A 16,335-nucleotide genomic window follows, 5' to 3' on the forward strand; every position below is an offset into this window, starting at 1 on the left:
GTCACTTGGTAAATGGGCAGAGTAGTACACCCAAATGATGTGTGGTGTTGTCTCCAAAATCCAAAGAGGCCAACTAGGCATTGTACCCCTTTTTTGGTCATAGAAGGGGCCAAATGCAACAGTTTTTCCTTCACACCATAAGGGATATGTCAACATGCCCCACACTATTGGACAACTAGAAATTTCACTGAGATGCAAGGCCTTTGTATTTTTGTTGGATTTATCTCTCATTCCCTTACAGCAAATGCCCTAGTAACACATCTAGAGTAATTGCTACTTCTTGCTCACTAGGTCCAATCAGCATGATATCATCAGCATAATGGACCAGTGTGATGTCTTGTGGGAGGGAGAAATGATTGAGATCCCTGAAGACAAGATTATGACATAGGGTTGGAGGGTTGATATACCCCTGAAGTAGGACAGTGAAAGTGTACTGCTGACCTTGCCAGCTGAAAGCAAACTGTTACTGCTGGTCCTTACTGACAACTATTGAGAAAAAAGCTTTTGTCAGATCAATAGCTGCATACAAGGTATCAGGGATGTGTTGATTTACTCAAGCAATGATACCACATCTGGAACAGCAGCTGCAATTTGAATCATCACCTGGCTGAGTTTATGATAATCCACTTTTATCATCTGATACCCACCTGTTTTCTACACAGACAAGATAGGAAAGTTGAATGGGGATGTGGTGGGAATCACCACCCCTGCATACTACAAGTCCTTAAGAGTGGCACTAATGTCTGAAATCCCTCCAGGAATCCAGTATTGTTTCTGATTTGCTATTTTGCTAGGTAAGGGCAATTCTAGTTGCTTCCACTTGGCTTTTCCTACCATAATAGCCCTGACAGTAGGAGTCAGACAGCCAATATGGGGATTCTGCCAGTGGCACAGTATGTCTATTCCAATTATGCATCCTAGAACTAAGGAAATAACTACAGAATGGGTCCAGGGACCCACTATACTCACTGTCAGATGGACCTGATCTAAAACTCCATCAATCACCTGACCTTCATAAACCCTGACTCTGATTGGTGGACCAGAATTACATATTAGGTCTCCTGGAATTAGTGTCACTTTTGAGCCAGTGTCTAATAATCTAATAATCTGATCATTTCCTTTCCCCCAGTGCAGAGTCACCCTGGTAAAAAGCTGTAGGTCTCCTTGAGGAAGGCAAGGAGGAAGGTTAACAGGGTAAATTTTTGGCAGTATAGAAGGGTCCTTTGCCAAGGGGACCTGGCCTCCCATCATTTGAGGGGTTTGGGTCTATAAACTGTCTGAAGACTGGTAATTAATTAAGGGACCCTGACTTTTTGTTTTTTAATTCAAGCATTCAAGTGAGCCCTTACCCTGACAGCATCTCAGTCGTACATATTGCTTCCTGCTGGACCTGTGCTTAGGTCCAAGAGACCCAGGTGAGGTGACAGATGGGGTAGAGGGGTTGGTCCCAGCCACACCCAGCTCAGGAGACAGCAGTGACCAGACCACAGGGGCCTCAGGACTCACCCAAGTCTCCAAGCCTGAGGAGAAATGAGCCCCAGCCCTGCCTGAGGATGTCCCCTCAGTGATCCAGTCATGTAGGGACCTCTGGGGATGAGCAACAGGTGCACCTGCACCTTCAGATACAGGAAAGAAACTTCCCTTGGATACAAGGCCTTGGGGGGGGGGACTCCCTGCTTCCACTTCTCCATGAAGATAGTAAATTGTTATACAAATACCAGCATGATCCACATGTAGAATCTAGAAAATAGGCATGTAGAACTTAGAAATAAAAAATTTTAAGTATTTAAATTTGAAAATTATATCTAATTAAAATGGAAATGATTGAGGAGTGTTACTTCATAATTTCCCTCTGCCTGTCACACAGACACTCCAAAGACTATTGTGAGAATTCAATGGAACACATTACATGAAAACTCATTTTGGGTTCTCCTGGCTTTAGCTGCCTGAGCACATCAGGGGACATCAGTGTTTCACATGGATTTTCCAGGCCCCCTCCTTCTGTCATGTGCTTTTCCAGGTCTGCTTCTGGTGTCTACTTCCCTGACCCTCCTCCCTCACTTGAGCTCACCCTGGTCCTGCTCCTCTACCAACAACAGACTCCTGCTGTCCATGTTTCTTGGTTCAGAATGTTCTTAAATCCAGACACAGCCCCAGAAGAGGAAGAGAAGTTTTCTCCAAGACAGCCAGGTCTACAGGCTTTTCCCAGACTGCACCCCAGGACACTCTTCTCAGCTGTCCTCAAAGTCCTCTCAGCCACCCAATCCTGAGGCCTCAGCTTGAAATCCAGTCTCCTGGCCTTCCCAGATCTCAGAGCTCCCAGAAGTTAAGATAAAACCATCAAGTATTTCAATGAAACTCCATTCAGTTGGAAAAAAAGTTATGCCCTTTAATAAATTTGAACAGCTGTGTTATACCTGCTAGGAAAATTAAAATTAAAAATTAAAAAATTATGTTTCCAAGTCCTTTTTACTGCATATTATATAACATGTTCTTCATATTTTACTTAGAAAAGACACCTAGTACTTTAAGTTATAATTTTCTAAATCAAGAAATCTGATATATTGTTTCCCTCTGTGAAACTTATTACTGCAAAGGAGAAGCTAAGCTTACTTATAATCATGCCTAAGAGCCATGCCCAGAAAACCTTTTTTATTGCTCAGATGTGGCCTCTCTCTCTAAGTCAACTTGGCAGGTGAACTCCTTGCCCTCCCCTCTACATGGGAAATGACTCCCAGGAGTGTAAATCTCCCTGACAACATGGGACAGGAATCCTTGAATGAGCCAGGACTTGGCATCATGGGATTGGGAATGCCATCTTGACCAAAAGGTGTAAGAGAGAAATGAAACAAAATAAAGTTTCAGTGGCTGAGAGATTTTGAATAGAGTTGGGAGGTTGACCTGGAAGTTATTCATGTGCATTTTATAGATATCCTGTTTTAGTTTATGGTGTATTGGAGGGCTGGAGGGAAGTACTTAAAACTGTTTTACTGTGTTCCAGTAGCCTTGATTCTCAAAGATGATTCTATAACTATTTAGCTTTTAGACTGTGACCATGTGAAAACTTTGTTCTGATGCTCTTTTTGTCAAGGGTGGTGGACAGATGAGTACATCTGTTAGATATTGTTATTTATCTAAATCAGGAGTTGGCAAGCTCTAGTCCACAATTTGCTTTTCATTTAAAAAAAAATATGTCAAAATGTCAATAATAGGGTGCATTGTGGTTCAATGGTAGAATGTTCACCTGCCAAGCTGGAGACCAAGGTTCATTTTCTGGCCCATGCACCACCCCCCCAGAAAAAGAATTGTCAATAGTCATAGTCTTTATGTCTATGCCAATGCTAACTATATTCAAGTACCTGAAAGCACATGTTTTTTTATTAAGGTCAAATGCACATAACATAGAATTAACCATTTTAAAGCACACAACCCAGTGTCATTTAGTACATTCACCATGATGTGCAATCACCCCTTCTTTCTCATTCTGGAACGTTTTCCTCATCCTCAAAAGAAAGCTCCAGACCTATTAGCAGACCTTCTCTACCCTCCACCCCCAGTTCCTGGCAACCACTAATCAGCTCTTTTTTCTCCATGGATTTGCCTGTTCTGGACAGGTTCTATTAATGGAACTGTACAAGATGAGACCACTGCACTTGTTTATGTTTGGTTCAAAGCTAATCATGAATGTTACATCTATAAATTATTGGGGGAAAAATCCAAAGAAGAATATTTCATGAAACATGAACTTAATATGCAATTCAAATTCCAGTGTCCATAAATAAAATTTTGGTGGGAATAAAAAAAGAACTGTGCACTGAAATATTTTTCTTGATGTTGCAAAACCCAACAGCTCTGTTTCTTGTGTCTTAAAGTTTTAACTTTAATTGTACATTTATTAATAGTAATAACAATAAAATAATAGCAGACTCCATATGCTGGAGCTAAAATTAATTAAGTCATCACTTCCTGTAACAAGTAACTAAGATATCAAACACATACCTTTGTCATAAATATTTTCTCCCTCCATAATTTGGTTGAGTTTCTCATCATGAGGTTCTTATCATGGGGTGACATAATTAAGGGTTTCATCCAGAAAAACTATTTTATTGGATTCCACAATGAAGTCCTACATTTTTATGGCAGTTTTTATTGCCACAGACTAATGTGATGTGCAATCACTTAGAATTCAGGAGAAACAAGGTTCCTGAACACAATCTCTGATAGAAATCCTAAGTAACACCAACATAACACTAATGTAAACATGAAGCTAATGAGGACTGCCCAGTGAGAGAACTGCTTTAAAAAATGACAGAAATGGGAAAGAAGGGATGGAACCATAACAATGACCCATTGCTCTGAGAGTTAAACCATATTTAGTATTCATTTTATGTAAACTGTAAAAAGATGAAGAGTTTTAGTTTTGATGTAGAGCATTTAACTCCCTGGAATTAATCATAAAAATAAGTAAACAAAGAAAAGAAGTTTATATTCTTCCTCTTCAGAGAGTAATTCAATCAAATTTTCCAAACTCATATTTTACCCTTGGGCATTTTATTAATATTCCCTTTAATTTGATGATGAAAATAATAAACACCATCTTTCCTCTGATGATGGTGGGTATGGGGGACTAAATGTAACAACCAAACAGAAAATACCTTTAGTTTATTTGCAAATTAAAATAACTATTCTCCATAGTTTGGTGTTTTTTTAGTGGCAGTCAATTAAATCAATAGCTTCATGGATGTTAAATCCTCACTGATAGCCTAAGAGATATTGGCAATGTCATCACATAGTTGTGTATTTATTCATCACCATGATCAGTTTTATTCTGACCCAATGATTGTATATCATGTATGGACTGTATGGGTGTGGGGATTTCTAAATTTTAAAAAAAGAGAGAGATTGGGAAATTCTGCTTCAAGTTCAAAAAATGCATTAATTGCTGTTTGTGTTCTCAGATAATGCATATATGAGAACTGCAAGCAGCATTGTGAGGTAATTTAATAGAGAGAGGTTCTCTGGAATTTTGGGACAATCCCCAGAAAGCAGCATAAACCAATCCACAAACTTTAATGAGAATCATATCAATGAGCATCAGTTATCAATTGTAAGAATTGCATATTTACACTAGCCCAATGAGGAGTGTATTAAAAGCAATGCATGCATGGGTGAGGTCAACTGTGCAACAATTGTAACAAGTGTTACAACTGTAACAATTATACAGTGAGGACATTTGATCACTATTTGAAATCTTGAGTCTGTCCTTTCTCAGTTCTAATAAAATTTAGAGAACAAAAATAAAACAATTTGTAGAGCCTTCATACTTTCTGGTTTTAGTGTTAAAACCACCACCATTCACTGATGAACCTTTAAGCTAGTAAAAAAAAGAAATATTATGACTCTCATTCTACATTTATAATAAAATCATTTTTAAATTGATCAATTGATATAAAACATCATCATGATGTTAAGAAAAAGTTTTGTGTATAATAACATGAGATCAGGTCCTTGTGTCAGTGATAAATTATGAAGATGAAGAATCCATGGCTCTGCTTGTCCCAGCCTGGTAAACAAGTGACTGAGGAAAAATATAATTTTTAACATGTTCAAAGAAATCTAAAAACAAAACAAATTGTGAAAGCACAACTGCATCAGAAAGCAATTGTGCTCCTCAATGGTTGACAGAGGTTATAATTAAATTGCCCACACTTTGTCCTCTGAGAGAAAGCGAGGCTGCAGGCCTGGGAGAAGGGGAAGTTCTAAGCCCTCTGCCAGTGATTGTTTCCTGAATCAGAACACACATTCTCCACTAAAGAAGAGGAGTTGGATTTCCTTCTACAACTCAGAGGGTTTTCTGAGGAACCTGAACAACAGTCTTCTCATTTATAGGCAGCCATGTGTACCTGAAGGTCACAGTATATTTAGAATTGTGCCCCTCAGTAGTGGTCATGGAAAATGCAGTATCATAATCAATCAGGAGCTTATAACAACCTTGATTGAGATAGACCTAAAGCCACCTTAAAGAGGCCTAGAATTAGGCTCTGGTTCCATCTTTAGGGATACCATTTAAGTTGAGACTATTTAAGTTGGGTTCATGCTTTCATAGACCATCAACTTCAAGGTGAAAGAGCCACAGGAGGGGCCGATCTGTCACTATAAGAATGACTGGCTCTTTGGGGAGTATTTTGATTAGGGAACCCCTGTCCCAGGAAGGCTGATGATGGCAATAAAGAGGGCAATGGAGTTGGGGTCTGCCATGGTGGGATGCAGTGTGTGATGAGAGAGGCTTCTGTTACCTCAGACCTCCAAATCAGAGGTGCTGAAGGGTTTGGGTCTGCTCTCTGTGCTCCTGCTCCCTGGAGATGTGATGAATTCCCTCTGAGGAGTCAGTCACCTCTGTCCCCCTCCCTGACAGCAATATCAGTGGTGGAAGGAGTAGAAAGTGTGCCTTAACTCTGATGGGGACCCTCCTCTGAAGTAAGGATGTAGTTGTGGTGACCATGCAGAGGTCAATAAGGGGTCCTTGGGTGATGTGCACACCACACCGTCACTTCCGTATGTGAGGGTGGGTGGGTTCAGGGTGGGGGTGGGGTAGAGTCTTCTTCTCTCTCTAGTCAGCTCTGGGATAGCAGGAAACAGTGGGGTCCTATCCCTTGGGGGCCTATGGTGAATCTCAGAGGTGAACCAGGTATGACAACTTGGTGGCCTCTCTCTCTTTTCTCTGGGCCCAGTGGCTGCAAACATCCCCAGATCACAGAAGAGGGTCTCACAGCCCCATCATCCTCAGTTGGAACATGCTCACTGGCATATAGAATTGTCATATTCCTTATTTTTTGTCAATCTTTTGGATGTAAGATTATCTCACTACTGTCTTAACTTTCCTTTCCCTCATTACTAATGAGGGTGAACAGCTTTTCATGTTTTTCTTACTATTACATATTTCTTCTATTGTGGAACACCTGTTAATGTCTCTTGCCAATGTTTTCCTACCTTTTAGATTGCTTCCCTTTTCTTACTGATTTTCCTAAATGAAATTACTCTTAAATACAACAACAACAACAAAATACTGTGGAACACAACTGGATTTCAAAGCATTATATGAATTGTCTAAAATACTACATTTTGTCTACTACAATTATCTTCAACAAGCAAATGTCCAGTTCTGCTTAAATATTGTGCAGAACATGTGAAGACAGATGAAACCATATATTTAGGTACCTGGAAATATGTTCATATTTTTAAAATGCAGATTGAAGAATGATTCTTGATCTTTTCTTTTCATCTCATAGAACAGCTTTATGGAGATCAGTTTTCATACCATAATGTTCACCAATTAAAAATGCACATTTTTATTGTTATTAGTATTTATATTTGTGGATTTCTGCAACATTCATTATAATTTTGGAACTTTTTATTTATTTATTTATTTTAAACTTTTTTTTTTAACATGGGCAGGCACCAGGAATCGAACCCAGGTCCTCGGGCATGGCAGGCAAGCACTCTTACCTGCTGAGCCACCATGGCCCACTGGAACATTTTTATCTCCTTGCTTCTATCATGTAATTTCTTCAAATAATTTTTGAGGATCATCTATATTACAGCAGAGGTCAGTGTGTTAGTTAGATTCAGTTGTCAACTTGGCCAGGTGAGCATACCTAGTTGTGTTGCTGAGGACATAAGCCAATGGTACGTGAACCTCATCTGTTGCTAATTACATCTGCAGTCGGCTAGGAGGTGTGTCTGCTGCAATGAGTGATGTTTGACTTAATTGGCTGGTGCTTAAATGAGAGAATGCAATGTAGCACAGCCTAAGCAGCTTGGCATTCCTCATCTCAGCACTCACAGCTCAGCCCAGGCCTTTGGAGATGCAGAAAGAAGGCACCCCGGGGAAAGTTGTTGGAACCCAGGGGCCTGGAAAGAAGACCAGCAGAGACCATCCTGTGCCTTCCACGTAAGAAAGAACCTCAGTGGAAAGTTAGCTGCCTTTCCTCTGAAGAACCAACAAAATAAATTCCCTTTTATTAAAAGCCAATCCATCTCTGGTGTGTTGCATTCCAGCAGCTAGCAAACTAGAACAGTCAGTACTCCATTAATTTTAATATACTTCATTTTAAGAACAATTTAGGATTTACAGAATAAAAAGAGACAATAGTACACAGTGTTGCCATATAACCTGAGCCCAGGTTTCAAGGATGAGAAGACATAAGCAGCAATTAGAATCTGGGGGGATCTCTCACCAAGGAAGAGCCCACCCACAGGCACATCATTACCATATAAACAGTCTGTGAGCAACCAATCAGGATATCCCAACCTGAATTCCCATCAATGATCCCACCTCCCTCTTTTCCCATCCCACAAAACTCCACTAAATTCTCAAATCAGAAGGACAGATTTGAGTCTTGCCTCCTGTCTCTTTGCTACTCAACCTTGAAAAGACCTTTTTCTTCTCAGCAGCAGGACCTTCATTGGTAACACATTCTGGCCTGCAGGAAAGTCAAGGGTCCAGATGCTCCCAATCCCAAGCCCTAATTTTCTCCATGTTGAGTCCTCATTAGGAGGAATTATTAACAAAGCTATTCTGAGCCCCAAATCATCCTCTCAGCCTAAGTATTGGCTTGGCTGAGTTGGATTACCTAGTGGACCTGTCAATATAACAAATATTCTTGTCACTTGGGAACCTTAGAAAGAAGCAGCTCCAGAATGGATTTGCAGGGAGAGACCCAACCCCTCAGTGCAGGGAGGGATAATAAGAGGGACAGGAACCAGTGGGCTTTTGCTTGATCTCTGAGGAATGACCCTGACAGCACGGGGAGCACATGTCTTCACAATAAGCACATGAGAAGGCACTCAACTCCATTTGCCATTAAGAAAATGAAAATCAACCCAGAATGAGAAATCACTTCACATTATAAGCTCTAGGCAAAAAGAGGAAGAAAGTTTTTCAGTTATCTGAACACATCTTCATGTTGCAGGGATATTGGAGCCCTCATCCACTGATGATGGAAATGTAAAATGCTGTCCTTGCTTCAGAAAAAAGTTCAACTCTTCCTCAAAAAGCTAAATATGGAGTGAATTCCAGCAATTCCACTTCAAAGTAGAATCTAGAGATAATTGAAAACATGTCATCATGTAAAAGCCTGCATGAGAATGTCCATAGCTGAGGAATGGACAAAGACTTCCTGACCAATAGGGGGAAAGCATATGTAAGTCAAGAAGGTATCACTGCCTAAGAGTGTTCACAAAGGGTTAAGAGGCTATTCTGGAGCTACTCTCATGAAGGCTTCACCTAAATATTGCTGATTGCCATGTTTTGCCAAACCCCAACCAACGTCATTCCTAAAGAATGCCTGGGGCTTTATCTATGATTCTACAAATGTTACATGCACTAAGTTTACTTTCCAAAAACCTATAACCTCCAGATGATTCCTAAGCCAGATGGGTCCTGAAAGCCAGAGGGCCCAGCCTTTCAAAGAACATCAAGTAATTCCATCTCCCTATCTTATATTGTTGACAGCCCTTTTCAACATAAAAAATTCAGAATGGGTGCAACCCAAATAGCCCTTAAATGGGGAGAAAGATCAAAGGAGAAGGAGGAGTTCTATCATAGAAAATGGAATTTTAACAAATGAGTATGCTATTGACTCATTATAGCAATACTTACATTTCACAATGTTACATTTCAACATAGAAACATTTTAAAAAATGAAAATAAAAAAGAATTTCCCTGGCAGTATAATTTATAACAGCTCTGTAGTGGAAATAACCCATGTGTCTTGCAATGATGACTGGTGAGCACAGCAGCATATCCATAACAGGAGCTTACTCAGCCATCAGCTGGAATCGTTTACTGCTGCATGCTCCATGTAGATGAACCTTAAAATTATTATGAACCTTAAAATTACACAGAGCACAGTAATACTCAGCCTCATCCTCAGGCTGGGCCCCTGTGATGGTGAGGACAGATTTGTCCCCAAGCAGTGAGCCTGAGAATCGGGCAAGGGCCTTTGTGTGCCTATTGCTGGTGCCCCATATCAGACCCTGGGGAGCCTTGTAGGGTTTCTTTTGGACCCAGCTGGCATAGTTACTGGTGGTGACTCCCCAGCACTGTCTCTCCAGGGGTTGTGGAAAGTGAAGTTTCCTAAGTCATTACATTCTGGGAAATGGCTCCTAGAAACAGCAAGAGAAACCATGGTCAGGAGAGATGGGCAGGTTCTCGGCTGTCTGTCCCCACCCCATGGCAGGGAAGCCCTCCTGACCTATGCCGTGGTGGAGACACCCCAAGGCTGTGCTTTCCAAAAACTCACCCCAGGGTCAGCTTCCCCAGCTCTCATTGTACCCCTAAGTCTATGTGCAGGGCGGGGCTTTCATACAAATGAGCCCCTTCCCTGGAGGACTCAGTAACTGGCCAGTTTACAGTTGATAGTGAGGTTTCCCATCAGGGGCCACGCGGTAATGGGCCCCTAAGACCATCTTCCATCCTTGCTTCCTTTCCCAGGGCCTGGCTCACAGCGCCATCTGGTGTCCATGTGGGGAACAGCACTGATATAAGTGTATCCTCTAGCAGGTCTTTCCTTGGGCCTCCTCATCTCCTCAGACCTTCAGTTTTTTGGTTCCCTCAGTGGGTTAAATTCCACCCTCCCACACTCCAGGCAGGAAACCTGGTGAATACATATTGGGAAGAGGTGTGGCTTGATGCTTCCCTGTCTCCCTCTCTTCTTAACTCCAAACCCCATCTCAGCCATCTCATGTGGGTAGACCTGGGGCTGTCCTGAGGCCTGAGCTCAGATTCCCCTAGAGGTCTACATGCACCTGGGCAGTGACAGCCCCAGGGTCAGAAGCTCCACCTTAACCAGAACCCAGCAGCAGGCTACAATGTATGTTTTAAATGAGAACTAATTCATCTATCATAAATTCACTCTTGTAATGCATTCCATTTTGTGGATTTTAGTATATTCACAAGTTCATAGAATCATCACTTCTCTCTAACTCCAAGATGATAATGAACAGTCACACTTCTCTGCAGACACAGGCAACCACATCTCTAATTTCTTTCTGAATAGATTTCTCTCTATGGACTCAGAGAATGTGTGGATTTTTGTGCATGACTTCTTTTAGTTATCATAATAATTCTAAGGTTCATCCACATGGAGCATGCAGCAGTAAATGATTCCAGCTGATGGCTGAGTAAGCTCCTGTTTATGGATATGCTGCTGTGCTCATCGGTCATCATTTGCAGGACACATGGATTATTTCCACTACAGAGCTGTTATAAATGATACTGCCAGGGACATTCTTTTTTATTTTCATTTTTAAAAATGTTTGTTTGGTGAAATGTAGCATATCGTGAAATGTAAACATCACTGTAATGAGTCAGTAGCCATACTCATCTGTTAAAATCCTATTTTTTATGATAGAACTCCTCCTTCTCCTTTGATCTTTCTCCCCATTTAAGGGTTATTTGGGCTACACCCATTCTGAATGTCACAGATGTCAGTGCAGAAGTGAGACAAAACCTCCTGCCTCTGTCCTGACCCTAAGCTTCTGGGTGCCTCTCTATTCTATGGGCAACCTTAACACAAGTCCTAGGAAATGAGTCTTGAACTTAAGAAGTATGTGAATCTGGATGCAGAGGCAGAGTGTGGCAGGCAGCCACTGAGATCCCCCATTGAACTCCACAGCCCCCATGGGTGGTCCTCTCCTTGAGTGTGGGCTGGACTGAATGGCTGTCCTCTAGCATATTAAATATGGCAGGAGTGATGGCAAGTCAGTTCTGAGACTGGATTATCAAAAGACTGGACTCTCTTGGGGACTCTCTTTCATTGTCTCATGTGTCACTAGCCCTGGAGGACCTGTCTGCCTTGTCCTCACCACCTTGTGGAGAAGCCACAAATGGTGAGAAGCCAAGGCCTGCTGACAGCCACATGAGGGAGCTTGAAAGCTGCCCCCACCCCCTGCCAAGCCTTGGTAAGTGTGTAGCCCCTCTGACAGCTCACCCACAACTCAATGAGAGTCCTTGACCCAGAGACACCCAGCTAAGTCACCCCTCAATTCCTGATGCCCAGAAAATCTGTAATAATAAATGCATGTTGTTTTAAACTCTATTTAGGATCATTTGTTACACAGCAATGGATAGTTAATAAAGATGGTCACTGTGAAGAGAGAGACTGAGGCACTTGGGCACATGCAGCATCTCCACAGGGACACCCAGGAGCCCCTACTCATCAGCATTAAGGGACTGGCTCATGACCTCCCTCATGAGGGACTCCCAGGCCTGAGGTCAGGCATCTCCTGCAGTAGGAGAGTTGGTTTGGCAGTGCCCTGGGGGGCATGTCTTCCATAAGACTTGGCAGAAGATGGAGTTTTCCTGCTTTGAGACTTAGCAGAAAGATATTCACTTATGACTCTTTTATAGAGAACAATGATTTGAGAACCAACCAGCCTGTTCAGTGTCTGGATTAGAATTGAAATAGAGTTTTAAAAGGGGTGGGCAGGGAATCAGTGAGAGAAATTCTGAGATCTGGAGCCCCAAACTAGCAAAGCAGTTGAGGTGATGTCTTTATTGGGGGTGTAGAATATTCAGTAAATACAGACATTTAGACTGTGCTTTGAGTTTCCAGTGTTCCCCTCTCAAACCCACATGTATGTGCATGCACACACACACACACACACACACACACACACACACACACACACATTCTATCTCCAGTTACCACATGCACTTTGGGTGAGAAAGTCAGAATTTCATTCTGAATTACCATTTTCTGATATTTGGGTTATGCTGACTTCTAAAAATGAATTGATGGGCTTCCATTATTTTCTCTACAGTGGATTTTTTTAGCTTGTTTGAGAGTGATTTCCTTCCCCCATGAATATATATGTGTGAGTTTGCTCTGACTTTGGAACCACATTTTGGTGCAGATTTAAGATCATCATGGAATGGATATTTGAAGCCTGTTTCATTTATTTATTAGTGCATGAGTCTAGTTTACATTCTCAGGAAATATCCTTCAAATATTGGATTTTCAAAGCTACATCAATTAGATGCACTCCATCATCATCAAATATTACATAAATGAGGAATATACAGATTTTCACATGAATGTAAAACAATAGAAACCTCTAATAAGCAAAAATTTTTATTCTCTTCCCCACTTAACTCATTTGACAAATGTAACTTTTTGAGGACATAGTGTGTAATTTTTCCAGGAAAGTCAGCATAAACAATGTACAGTGGAAACTGGGTCACTCCATACACAAGCATTGGTGTCTTCCTATTAATTCATTAGCAGATAGGTTTATTCAAATGTGTTTGTCATGCAATAAAATGTACCCTTTTCAAATGGCCATTTCAGTGATTTTAGTAAGTATATCTGGTTGAACAATCACCACCACAATCATGATATGGGACATTTGCCTCACCTCAAAATGTGCCCCATTCCATTCAGTCAATTCCCCTCATCTTCTGGCAATGATAAATCTATTTTCTTTTGCTATAGTTTTGCCTTTTCTGGAAAGTCATATAATTAGAATCATGCCAATTGTCTCCTTTTGTGTTTGGCTTCTTAACATACACTTTTGTGCTCTATCCATCTTGTCAGACATTTTCAAAATTTCTTCTAGTACAGAATTCCATTATGCAAATGTACACAGGTTGTTTATTCATTAACGATATGGGCATTTGAGCGATTTCTATGTTTGCACTCTTATGGATAAGGTGCTATTAGCATACATGTGCTGGTTTGAATCTATTATATACCCCAGAAAAGCCATGTTTTGTTCCTGATCCAGTCTTGTAGGAGCAATCCTGATTCCATACTGTAGGTTGGAATCTTTTGTTTAGTTTTTCTCCTGGGAGGTGTGAAACACCCAATTGTGAGTATTAACTTTGATTAGACAAAGATGTGATCCCACCCATTCCAGGTGGATCTTGTTTAGTCTACTGGAATCCTTTAAAAGAGGAAACATTCTGAAGAGAGTCAGAAATGACAGTAGCCACAGAGCTTACAGAAATGTCACAGCAGAGCTGACACAGATGCAGACACATGACAACAGAGACATGGATGTTTGGAGATGTTTGGAGCCCAGCAGGCATTACCATGTGATGTTAAACAAGCCAGAACATGGAGCCAGCCCAGAGAAGCCAAGAGATGAAAGCCAGCCCTGGAGAAACAAAGTGAGGAACCTCCACATGACAGAGACTGAAGGCAATGGAGCCCAGGAGGATGGAGCAGGCAGAAGCCAGCCAGGTGACTACCCAGCTGACAGGTGTTCCTGACACATCGGCCTTCTTTGAGTGAAGATAACCTCTTGTTGGTGCCTTAATTTGAACACTTTCACTTTCTTAGAACTGTAAACTTGCAACTTATGAAATTCCCCTTTTTAAAAGCCATTCCAGTTCTGGAATATCACATTCCAGCAGCTAACAAACTAACACTAAACACGAACAAGTCTGTTAGTGAACATATGTCTTCATTACTGCAGGGTCACTATCTAAGAGTGGGGTACTAGTTTATGTGACAGGAGTAAGTTTAAGTTTGTAAGAAATGGCAAAAGACTTTTCCAAAATATGCCCCCCATTTTGCCTTCTTACCAGAAATATATGGATTCTCATTGCTTGCTCCCTTGTCAGCCCTCTGTGGTGAGTCTCTAAGTTTTAGGCATTCTAGTGTCATTAGCTCATTGAGGTTTTGATTTGCACTTTAACATTTTCAATATCTTCATTATTCCCCAAATAAAAGAAGTACTTTAGAATCAAGCTCTCCAGTGTCCCTTCCAATGCTCAATTACCCCTAAGGCACCTTTCATTCTAGTTATCTTTTACTATTTTATGTCTGGAGTGATATGAATAAGTGTCTCTCTCTCTCTCTTTCTTTCTTTCTTCATTCCTTCCTTTCTCCCTCCCTTCCTTCCTTTCTTCCTTTCCTTCTCTCTTTCTATCTCTCTTCCTTCCTTCTCTTTTCCTTCCTTCCTTTCTTCCTTTTCTTCTCTCTTCCTTCCTTCTTCCTTTCTTTCTTTCTTACTCATCCCTTCTTATTTCTTTTTCTTTCTTCCCTCATTACTCTTGTATTTCCCTCTCCATTGCTCCCTCTTCTCTCTTTCCTTCCTTCCATTATCATTAATGAATAAACAACTTGTGTTCCATACACATAATGGAATTCTGTACTGGAAGAGATATTCAAAATTTTTGACAAGATGGATAGACCTCAAAAGTACATGTTTAGATTTTTTCTTCTTTCTTTCTTTTGTCTCTTCCAATTCATTTTTAGCCCTTGCAGTCTCATATAATAAATCTGGAAGTTCATTCCTTATCCTTGCTTCCCACATCACTTGTACCATCTTTATTCATCAATATAGTTCAAAAGTATTTATTTGATACCACCAGGAGTAAAGGAAAATTCTAGAGGCTGAGAGAAGAAACACATCTTTCTCCTCATGGAGAACACATTCCAATGGGGACACACATGTCTGAAACCTAAATTATTTGTGTATTAGAAGTTTGAGTGCTGTGTATATAATTAAAACAGGGCATGTGAATAAGGAGGGAAACAGTGATGCAACTTCTCAGTATTGAGATTGGTCATATTCTAAATTTTAAAATAACTTGGGAATTATTTTATTTTTTCACATTTTCTTAAACTTTCTGATTCTAGTTCCTTATCTCCTATAGAACTCATATCTTTAAATTATTTTATCACTAAATATAAAGGGAAATCAATATTTATTTTACCTAAATTCTTATTTTACAACTTCATGTTTCTGGATCAAATTTCCATGTATCAATTAATTCCTTTAATCTGGAAGCTTTTATTGAGGGCCCATTCTATGTGACATCTGCACTGGGTAGGCCTGCCAGGGGGTAACTGCAAAACACCTGAGAGAAGTCACTTCTGACAAGGAGCTCTCACTTGAAAACATTAGACGTAAATCAAACCAATACGCTCATTACTATAAAAGAGAGCAAAGATGTGATAAAGCACCTTCCATTTCTGGAAATCTGGAAGGAGTTCACTGGGGCTGGTGAGGAGGGACTGAGGCTCCCCCAGGAGAGGGAGTGGCCAGCTCCAAGACAGGCCCCAGCCCCTGATGTTGGAAAGGAGGTCAGTGGTGTGGGACCAGAGAGCAGAGCAGAGCCACCAGGGACTTGTACAGGATCATGAAAGAGTTTCTCCTCTTACTAGACTGCTCTTTTGGGCTCTCCCAGGTTTCCCTTTGAAATTAAATGGTATGGAAAAGTAAGGGTGTGTTTAATATAATAAAATAGTAAATGTTCAATGTAACAAGTTATTTTAAATAAAAGCCACCATAATAAGCTTGTTTAGATAGAGCCATTAGCAA

Source organism: Tamandua tetradactyla, chromosome 12 (genome assembly GCF_023851605.1).
Source record: "Tamandua tetradactyla isolate mTamTet1 chromosome 12, mTamTet1.pri, whole genome shotgun sequence".
Lineage (NCBI taxonomy): Eukaryota > Metazoa > Chordata > Mammalia > Pilosa > Myrmecophagidae > Tamandua > Tamandua tetradactyla.